General features: G+C 46.9%; 1 long non-coding RNA gene across 1 annotated transcript in view; it reads left to right on the forward strand.

Moving 5' to 3' along the window:
• The window catches only part of LOC106723760, an 11888-nt gene extending 3489 nt beyond the window's left edge, over nucleotides 1-8399 (forward strand). The window contains exons 2-3 of the long non-coding RNA XR_001359474.1: nucleotides 6558-6560; nucleotides 8320-8399. This is a non-coding gene — a long non-coding RNA (uncharacterized LOC106723760). The remainder of the gene's footprint in view (nucleotides 1-6557; nucleotides 6561-8319) is intronic.
• Nucleotides 8400-9213: the final 814 nt, after the last annotated feature.

A 9213-nucleotide genomic window follows, 5' to 3' on the forward strand; every position in this document is an offset into this window, starting at 1 on the left:
TTCTGGTTGCTTTTAAAAATGATCTACCTTCTTAGCATAATTTAGTATGTATGTTTTCTCTTGATCAAAAAATGTCCAATAAATATACAAAATCAAAGAACGTTATACATGCCAATATCCCATTTCGGTTCATGCTCTTTAAGAAGACATCGTTTTAGGGTTTCTGTCGGCGATGCCTTCCTAAGACCTGCCAGGACGGGGAAAGCAGCTGCACTTCTGGCTCTCGGATGAGCCTACCGAGCGCAGACTCCTGGAGTGTCTCCCCCTCCTTCTCCTACCATCTCCCACCCCTCTTCCTCACTCCTCACCCGCAGGAGAAAGAAATGCCTTCCCACCAGCCAAAAAGGGCAATGCTGCTCTGACTGCTCCAACAGCAGCTCTGGATTTGAGGTCCATCTGGTGAAATAGCCAATACTGACTTGGAATTACAATGCCTTACTGTATCAAGATAAAACTCTCAAGTCCTAAGTGTAGTTCATTGGGTGACTGGCCTTTGGCTGGGGAGGCCTGATGGCGGATCCACCCACCTTAACCTTACACAGTGTTATATGTCAAAGGAAGTGCAGTGCTTCCATTCCAATGAAGACCTTACCGTTTTCTGACACATCAAACCACACCTGCTGTGGGATACGCTAAGGCTGGAGATAAGAGACAGGAGAGAGATGACCGCACGCACTGGAGAGAGGGTGCCAGACACACAGGGCAGCAGGGGTCCTGCCCCCTCTACACCACAATCAGCTTCAAGAGAAGAAAGTTCAAGTAAACAACCGTGATGTGCTTCCAGGGTGTGTTTTAAATTAATAGATTAGAAAATCATTAAAAATTCTCCCTGTGCTTTCGTTTCTGTTTACTATTGCACAATATCCAAAGAAAAAATCTAGAAGACCAAGCCAACACAGTGCCCAAACCCCCACTCCGCCACTCGACTCGCTGCTCGTGACTTTGCACACATGGCCCTGCCTGGGTAAGGAAGACGTCACACACCCCTCCCCTCCCAGGGCTTCTCCAGCTCCCAGGTGAGGCCGGTGCTGCATCAGGATGTGAACTGTCTGTAAGTCACCATGTAACAAACAGATGGAATTATCTGTATCAGCGTGAGTCCTGAACCCTAAGACTGAAAAGGGCCTCAGAATCGTATCCGAAGCTCTCGCTTCCTCCCTGTCTCAGATCACCAAAGAAACGCTATAAACTAAGTGGATGATGAGACTAACGACAAGACAGCTCTGCTTCCTGCCCAGCAGTCAGAGTCCTGGCCTGCAGCCCCTGTGAGTCAGTGCCCCGCAGTTTAAACCACATGTCAAACCCAGGAGCCTCAGGAAGCTGCAGGCGGGCAGACAGGGCGAGGCTGTGGCTCGGAACCTGGAATCCGGGAGCCATCCTCGAGACAAATTCAAAAGGGTTTTTTCCAGCTTCATGGAGACATTTATTGAGACACAATTGACGTATTATTGAGACAAATATTGAGACACAATTGACATATAACACTGTGTACTGTTAAGGTGTATGATGTGTTGATTTTATACACAAATATGTCACAGAATGATTACCATGGTAGGATTAGTTTACACCTCCATCTCCTCACACACTTCTTTTTCTTTTTAAGTCCTACTCTCTTAGCAAATGTCAAGTACACGATACAGTATTAATCATGGTCACCACACAGTACATTAGATCCCCATAACTTCTCTCTGCTTCCCTGCATTTGGCTTTTTTTACATCCACATATTAAGTCTTTCTCTGACTGACTTATCTCACTTAGCATTCTGTCCTCCAGGTTCTTCCATGTTGTCACAATAGCAAGATTTCCTTCTCTTTATGGCTGAATAATATCCCATTGCAGAAACATAACACATCCTCTTCATCCACTCACTTATCTGTGGACACCTGGGTGGTTTCCACCGTGTGGCTTTTGTGTGCAGTGAACATGGGGGTGCAGATATCTCTTCAAGGTACGGATTGCATTTCCTTTAGATATAAATTCAGAAGTGGTATTGCTAGAGCATATGGCAGTTCTATATTTAACTTTTTTGAGCAACCTCCATACCATTTTCCATAGTGACCGCACCATTTTACATTCCCACCAACAATGCACTAGGGTGCCCTTCTCTCCACATCCTTGCCAACACTTGCTGTTTGTTGATTTATTGATGATAGCCATTCTGACGGGTGTAAGGCGATAATTAATTATGGTTTTAATTTACATCTCTCTGATGATTAGTGACTGTTGAGCATCTTTTCATATGTCTGTTGGCCGTCTGTATGTTTTCTTTGAAGTGTTCTACCCATTTTTTAATTGGACTGTTTGTTTGATACTGAGTTGTATGAGCTCCTTATATATTTAGAGATTTTTAAATCCATTGCTGATCCCACAGAACCCAAAACTAACTCCAAGTGTGAAGCCCGGGATTCATATTTGGCTGCCAAGCTGAATGAGTAAAAGGATGCAGCCACTCCATACGAGGGCAAATCTCTCACATCACCAGCTGACATCACATTTAATCCCAAAACGTTTGGTGAAGTAGCTCCCGACAAGGAAATATCTCAAGCTTCCACATTCCTTTTTAAGTATTAAACCCTTAGATAATCCACTCATTAAATTATTTTAATCCAAAAAACTCTACCATAGTGCCTGCTACCTAGCAGGGAGCAATTAAATCATGGACTGCTTGGATGGATGGATGGATGGATGGATGGATGCATCTGGACCCAAAGCCCCTCCTGGTGAACATCGGGCCTGGTGGGGCTGGTGCCTTGCTGCCATGTATAGTTCTCCACCTGCCTGGGTTTATGCCCTACCTTTCCAACTTTCCCAGCCACACGACACAGCTAGTACAGATACAGCAAGATTCCTAGCAACTCTGACCCCATTCTCAGGTGGGTCTGAACCTGACTGGCCTATCCCACACCTAAAGCCCCTCATGGTGAACATCGGGCCTGGTGGGGCTGGTGCCTTGCTGCCATGTATAGTTCTCCACCTGCCTGGGTTTATGCCCTACCTTTCCAACTTTCCCAGCCACACGACACAGCTAGTACAGATACAGCAAGATTCCTAGCAACTCTGACCCCATTCTCAGGTGGGTCTGAACCTGACTGGCCTATCCCACAACAGTGGTTCTCAGATGTTAGTTACCCTGCATCAGAGCCCCTTGTGAAACACAGGTTGCTAGGGCTCCCTCCCAGCTTCTGAGTCTGTAGGGCTGGGTGGGGCCCAATCACCTGCACTTCTGACACGTTCCCAAGTGAGGGTTCAGGGACCTGCAGCAAGAACAGCCACTCTGAGCGGTCCCTCCCTGGCACCACTACATCAAGGAATGATTGAGATTTTGACTCAGTCGCTTCCTACTCTTCCTCCCAACTCTGCACAGCTTGCACCGGCTGTGATGATGACTTCCCATTATTTTAACAACAGCAGCTCCACCTGCCTCATATGAAACAGATGCTCTCATAACTCAGAGATGTATTACTTGCACAGCCATTAAAAATAACATTTGGTAAGAATATCTATTCACATGGAAATTTTGCATGGTATACTACTGGCTAGAAAAAGTAGCAAGTGATGAAGCTATGTGTATTGGTTAAAAGCATAGATGGGTGGCTGGGAAGAGGAGCGGGTGGGTAGAATATAGGTGGGTGGATGCATGGATGCATAGATCCCGGGGAAAATACACATTATATAGTATTAACACAGGTTATTTCTGGGTTTTGCCAAATAATTTTCAATTAACACTACTTGGCAACAGGAAAAAATAAGTTGCGTTTAATTTGTTTGAAAATGTCTTGGGGAAAGTATGCTTTCTTAAAGCTTCTTGATAAAATTGATTTTATTGGTTATGGTCATTCTCACTTATCCCAGTGTCACTGTGACACAGCAGGTCCTTCGGAGCCCAAGAACCTAGTCATGCCTTCACATCTGCAGAGTGGAGAAAGCGCCTGCCCATTTCCTCCAAAGGGTCGTGCGGAGAGATGAGATCGTCAGCGCGAAGGAGCTCCTGAGAGCCTCAGAGCTCTAACACAAAAACGGAGGGATCGATTGGGCTACTCAGCTCCATTTGAAAACGGCTCTTTCCACTTAGTGGGCACAAAGAACGCTGTATTAAATTTTAACATGATTGCATTTTTACAGCGCACGGAGGCAAAAGGCGAGCATCCCTGGGTGAGTTGGAATCCACTCCGGCTGAAGCCCGTCCTGCCAGCAGAAGACAGCAACGCCCACCCAGCACATCCTCCCCGCTCTGCGCACCAGTGTTATAGGGCCCCACCGTAGAGCCTCAATAAAGCCCATTCATAAGTACTTTAAACGTAAAGATACGTAACTAAGTCACTTATTCAAAAAGGATTTACTGACCAAACCCTTAGCAAGCATTCCCTTCAGTGGGCACCAAGGAGAAAGGACAGACAATGCTAACGGAGCTGAGATGGAGGTGCACACGGGTTGCCATGACAATATGGAGCCAGAAACAACTGCATTTGGGCAGGAGCACTGGGTCCCCATGAGCAAATAAAACCCCAAGGCCCCACCAGCATCCTGGAAATTCTCTGGAGTGCACCCAGCAGACCTGCATCCCTGCGGCCTGGCCAGCAACCCACCTTCGCCCACTCGAGGTTTCTAGGAGCACAACCAACGGCAGTAAAACTCCAGCTCCACCTCCAGGCACACACCCGGGGAAGGCGGCCTCAGGTGGCACTTTTGCTCAATAAATCTCATGCATTTAAGATCCAGGTTCCTGATGCCAACTACGAAAATAAAAATATGTCCATCTAAATTACAGTCGCTTCTTAGCTGGTCACTATTTACACTAACAATTACAAAACAACATGAACTCCACTGCAGCCGGCAGACAACAAACCCTCCTTTGTCCACAGGCCAAGCAGCCGGTGGAATTGCTTGGCGAGGGCTCAGGACGGCATTCCCACATCTGCCAGTTCCAGTCAAATTGACAGTAAGTCCCATGACGATGACTAAGAGCCGCAGCCACACACTAGCTTCAGCACCGAGGAAAAAGTATGTCAAAATTTAAATACATCCTAAAAATGGGCACTTGGTAGTAGCCGATTCCTAGATTAGACATTGCTCGGAGGGCTTTCTTAGCTGGCCTGGCTCTCACGAGGGTTCATGCTCACTGCTCTGCTGGGAAGGCAATTCTGAGGCTGGGCTAAGCTACGTCAGCCTGTTTGTGGCCTCAGCTGCCAGCACCAGATAAGACATCCTAGCATTGTCAAACATTTTTGGCACAGTTTCCAAAGGTTGGGAAAGGACAGAGGAGGAATGAACAAGGATGAGAAGGCTTGGGAAAGAACAGGAAAAAAATTACTCCTAAATCTGCAAAAGATTTGAAGCCAGGCAAGGCCTCATGCACACCTGCCGTGCACACGGCTGTTCCCATTAGGGTGCCCGCAATCACAAGCTCCTAAAATGTCCAAGCAAATACAGGCAACACCTACAAAACTGTATTGAATCTTTTTCATTACCTATAAACGGGAAACAGCTGCCTAAAATTTTTTAAAAAGGAAATTAACCTGAAATTGTATATGATAATAAAAATTTCAATGACAAGCTTTCAATGTAAAAGAATTAACCACTGAAGGATATTGCATTAGACAGGAATAAAATAAAACAGTGAAGATTACCCCCTGACATTCTTTGAAAAGGGTCAAGTAAAGACGTGTCAAAAGAGATGTTCATAAACCGGAAAACTGGAAGAAATGCATCTAACAAAATATATTCTGAAATAAAACATTACTTGAAAATTATTTTCAAAAGGCTAATAAACTGTGGATAAATGAAATAATAAAACAAATTAGGAACCACAAATTGCCATTCTATTAACCAAGCATGTCAAACTCGCGGCCCGTTTGACACGCTTGCTATTAACCCTCAGTCACATCCACTAAACATTGATAACTACTGACACGTTCTGAATGCCCGTGGTGTGCTAATAAGCACTGTTTGAAGTAACCTGCGACCTTCATAACCGCCTTGTGACTGAGATGCTGACTGGGATCCCCATTTTGCAGATGAGAAAATGGAGGCAGGGAAAGGCCAAGGAACCTCCCCAAGGACACACAGCTAGTGAAGAGCAGCTGGTGCCAGAGCCCCGCCAGGACCTACGGCCGGGCCATCAGCTCCAGGGCCCAGGGCATCACCTGGAACCGCCCCTCCTGATGGAACTCTCTTAAGTCCACCTGCAGCCAGGTGCCACCCACAGAATGGGTCAGCGCAGAAGAGGGGCACCCATCCCGTTCGGCAGCACCTGGAGAAGCGTTTCCTGCTATTCTTCCTCTCTCTCCTCGTCTCATCTCCGTTTCTGGGTTCCTTTTTCCTTCCCGCACATTTGATTTTTCCTTTCCCTTTTACCTGGAGCCCATCTAGTAGCTCCATCAGCTTAGCAAGGCTCAGCACTGCACCCAAAGTCTCAGTGCTGTGCCTGGCCTGTTCAGGACGGGATACAAGCGATGGAGCAAATGCCACAGCAAACAGGAGCTCTCAGGAAGGCTAGGTGATCCCAACTGGGGGACGCTGAACCCCACAAAGGACAGGGCAGCCCAAGGTCACACAGACAGTGAGTCGGGATCAAAGCCCCCATTTTAGTTCTTTCACTAGAACTCTCTCATTTGGGGCCATTCCTGAACAAATCTGTGAATTACCAGGGCCCATTCGTGTTTATTCTGTAGTTACAGATACCATTCACCTCTGAGGTATTCAGGGGAAGTAAGATCAATAGCAAACTCAGGTCCTTCCTCTGGCTTTGTCCTCCTGCCATGAAGGCAGACCTACTGATGCCTCTTGTCATACCAGGAGTTCTCCAAGCCACTCGCAATGTTCTCTCACAGCGGAGAGAGGTCCTCAGTCATGGCCCCGTGCCCCCGGCCCTGGCATCAAGATTGCTGCAGCTGGAACCGCGGAGCCACCGGCAGACGAGGCGGACCCGTGGAACGTGGGCTCGGAGGGCTGTGCACAGCTTCACGAGAAATCTGTTTTTGTGTCTGTGGGTGCTGGGGTGCTCCTTGGGAGGCCTGGCGGGACACCCACCGTGTAGCACAGATTAGATGCGAGGCTGATGAGACGCACCAGATGCTCATCGCTGGAAAGGGACATAGAGGCTTGGCATGTGGGGCAGTAGGGAGGCGGGGAAGAAATGGGCTGTAGGAGACGCCCGGCACTGCTACAGAGACCAGAGGGCATGCTGGGTGCTCTCCCGGCGGTCACCCGGAGCAGAATTCTTACAATGACCCTAAGGGGGGGGGGGGCGCTGTGACTGTCCCCTTCTCCACGGGCAGAAGCAAAGCCTAGGTCCCTCCCGGGATAGAGCCACGAAGACACAGAACCACCCTCAGGGCGAGTGGAGAGTGGAGAACTGACAGCAGCCCCTCCTCGTCCCCTAAGCGTCGGGTGGAGGGGCTGCCCTCAGTTCTACACAGAAACCTGCAGAACAGGCCGCTGGGACCTGTGCTTGAAGGATGAAACCTGACAATGGAAAACGGGCTCCCGTTTCTGTGGCATCAGCCCCACTGCACGGGCACACACTGCCCTTCAGACGTAACCTCGCCACTGGGTTCCGGCCTGAAGGTTACATGTGTCACCAGAGTCCACAGGAAGGGGACTGACTCCTGGTCAAGAGCCATTTGCTAAGCCAGAATACGTTACAGAAGGCTAACCACCTCTCTGTTCTCCGATGCTATTTCCAGTCTAGTCCACTTGAACTAGATTTGGACGAAATTCTTCCCAATTTACGGTGTAACAGGAAGAGAGCTGAGCAGAGAGGAGGAGACTGCCCCTGTGCCAGCTGAGCTACCCTTTGGAGCTGATCCCTGGCACGTACGCTCCTCACAGCAACCCCAGGGGGCCTCGCGGATGCCCAGCTGCCTTCTCATCCACAAAACAACAGCACTGGATGCTGGACGAAACCATCGCTGCACTCTAGGAATGTGCGTGACAAAATCAAAGATGCTCACAGACACTGGCCACATCTCTAACCCAGAAGTAAAATATGAGGCTAATGAAACTGCACAACTCTCACCAATCAGATATGACTGACCACTTTGCTTTTCTGGCTTGTTTGCTTTTCTTGTTGAAATAATAAAGATACTTGTTGACAAGAAAAAAATCTCACTATGGACCTGCTGGGGGGAGAGGGGAGGGGGACCATTTTCTTTCTAATTAAAGATTTTTAAATTCTTCCATATACCTTTTTTAATAGTCGTAATTATAGCCCTACTTAATGTTAAGTACTTCAACTCAATAAAAGGTTAATTATACAGACTCTGGTAATTATAAAAAGTAAAATAAGATGTAAAATGTCATAATGAATAATTAATAAGACCTCTTTGATCTGCTTCAGACCAAGAATACAGTGCTGACAGGCTATTTCTCCATCGTATGGGGATGATCTTCCTGGAAAAAAATGTAATATCTGATATCAAAAGCAGGAGTTCAAAATAAGCATTTAACCCTGCCTTCAAAATAAGGTGAAATGTTCCCATTAGTTTCATACTTAAACATACACCCAAAAAGTGAGGCACGGTGGGTCATCTACCTTGTAGCTCAGGGTGGAGATGATGGTTTTGTGGCAAAGGCTCCAGATGTTCTATCTCCTGCGGGACTGTGCTGGAGGGTCATCGCAACACATGGAACCCGACAGGAAAAGGCACCGCAGAGAACGCAAAAGCACCAGGTGGGGCTCCTGCCCTCAAAGAACGTTCAGTCTTCTTAGGGAAGCAAAATAACTCATTCACAGAATTCAGATCAACAATTAAATTTATTTGATATATTATTAATTAAAATGAATTACTTCAATTCACATACTTAAATCCCAAGTATTACAAAATTAATCAAAATAATTAAAATTAATGGAAATAAATTACTTACATTATTTCAATTAATGTATTAAAATAAATACTTTTTTAAAGTGCTGTATCTTGGATACTTTCTATTTACTGCTTTTCCCCTCATTTTTTTAAAATATGTTTTTATTGATTTCAGAGAGAAAGGGAGAGGGGGAGAGAGAGAGAAACATCAGTGATGAGAGAGAATCATTGATTGGCTGCCTCCTGCACGTCCCACTCTGGGGATTGAGCCCACAACCCTGTCATGTGCCCCAACCGGGAATCGAAAGATGACCTCCTGGTTCATAGGTCGACAGTCAACCACTGACCCATGCCGGCCAGGCATGCTTTTCCCCTGTTTTAGAGGGAGCATAGAGAGTATCCTGGACT

Source organism: Myotis brandtii, unplaced genomic scaffold, assembly GCF_000412655.1.
Source record: "Myotis brandtii unplaced genomic scaffold, ASM41265v1 scaffold639, whole genome shotgun sequence".
In the NCBI taxonomy this organism is placed as follows: domain Eukaryota; kingdom Metazoa; phylum Chordata; class Mammalia; order Chiroptera; family Vespertilionidae; genus Myotis; species Myotis brandtii.